Source organism: Aquarana catesbeiana, linkage group LG13, assembly GCF_042186555.1.
Source record: "Aquarana catesbeiana isolate 2022-GZ linkage group LG13, ASM4218655v1, whole genome shotgun sequence".
NCBI classification, from domain to species: Eukaryota; Metazoa; Chordata; class Amphibia; order Anura; family Ranidae; genus Aquarana; species Aquarana catesbeiana.
The window spans coordinates 178,036,813-178,038,824 of record NC_133336.1 but is presented as its reverse complement, the minus strand read 5'-3'; positions in this window follow the sequence as shown (position 1 = coordinate 178,038,824).

Here is a 2,012-nt window from a genome sequence, read left to right as displayed (position 1 = left end):
CAACCACTGGTAAGGTGCATTGATGAGAAGGGTGTTGTATTGCATTTGAGCAGAGGAGACGAGTTTTGAGAAGCAGCAGAAGAGACATTGTCATTGTGTGTGTGTGTTAATGGATTCAATAAACAAACGACTTTCAGAATTACGATCCGTTATCAAAAATATATATACATAAATAAGGTATATCTGAACAATGAAGAAATGACACTTTGCTACAATGTAAAGTATTGAGTGTACAGCTTGTATAACAGTGTAAATGTTCCGTACCCTCAAAATAAGTCAACACACAGCCATTAATGTCTAAACCGCTGGCAACAAAATTGAGTACACCCCTAAGTGAAAATGTCCAAACTGGGCCCAAAGTGTCAATATTTTGTGTGGCCACGATTTCTTTCCAGCACTGCCTTAACCCTCTTCGGCATGAAGTTCATCAGAGCTTCACTGGTTACCACTGGAGTCCTCTTCCATTCCTCCATGATGACATAACGGAGCTGGTGGATGATAGAGACCTTGAGCTCTTCCACCTTCCGTTTAAGGATGCCCCACAGATGCTCAATAGGGAGACATGCTTGGCCAGTCCATCACCTTTACCCTCAGCTTCTTTAGCAAGGTAGTGGTCATCTTGGAGGTGTGTTTGTGGACTGAGTTTTGTTGCCAGCGGTTTAGACATTAATGGCTGTGTGTTGAGTTATTTTGAGGGGACAGCAAATTTACACTGTTATACAAGCTGTACACTCACTACTTAGCAAAGTTTAATTTCTTCAGTGTTGTCACATGAAAAGATATAATAAAATATTTACAAAAATGTGAGGGGTGTACTCACTTTTGTGAGATTATATATATCTATATATATAGATATCTATATATCTATATAGATATATCTATAATCTATCTATAGAAAGATAGATAGATAGATAGATAGATAGATAGATAGATAGATAGATAGATAGATAGATAGATAGATAGATAGATAGATAGATAGACACATACACACACACACACAGTATATATTATATAATAATATACAAAATCAAAAGTAAATGATTGGGATTAGTCCAGGCACAAACTCCATAAAAGCTTGGGTAATAACAGAAATCTATTTCTCCAGCATGTACAAATAAATATAATATTTTTGATGATAGTGTCTATGATATTGCATAGTAGCAGTAAAGCGGAACTCCTTCTAAGGTGAGCTTTTCACTTCTGACGGCATAATTTATTTTTCTTCACCAATTAACCTGGCATGGAGACCTCTCCCCACCCTGGGATGGCACAGAGAGCAGCTTCATTTTCAAAAACAAAAAAAACACACTCAAGAGCGCACGGTTAGCGGGGTAGGAAGAGCATGGGCAATCAGAGTCTCTAACATGAAAGTTCATAAAATAAAGGTTCATAAAAGGAATAGTCTCTGGGGGAGAGGTGCAGGTTCTGGTAAGAGCTAGAAGGGATTCTGTAGGAAATGCACAAAAGAAAGAGAGCAGCGCCATCTAAGTGCAGCAATGATATAACATTTTATTCCAAGGATAAATGATAAAACTCACAAGATCACAATGCTATAAGAGCATGTAGTGATATACTGGGTTCATCCACTGTTGGGGAGGATGAGCTGTGGTAAGGGATGAGGTTGCCACTGGTTCCGGTTGCGCTGGTGGCCCCCAACTCTTCAAGGGACTCGGGTACACTCAGACAGAGCCGCTGGCATCACTTCTGGGTTGAGAGTGGAGTGGGCGATGTATACCTGACGAAGGAGCACACATGCTCCGAACGCGTGCACTGCCCACTCCACCCTCAACCCGGAAGTGACAACAGCGGCTCTGTCTGAGTGTACTCGAGTCCCTGGAAGCATTGGGAGCCACCAGAACCAGTTTCAGCATCATCCCTTACCGCAGCCTGTCCTCCCCAGAAGTGGATGAACCCAGTACATCACTACATGTGCGATGATATCATTGTGATCTTGTGAGTTTTATCATATATCCTTGGAATAAAATGTTATATCATTGTTGCACTTAGATGGC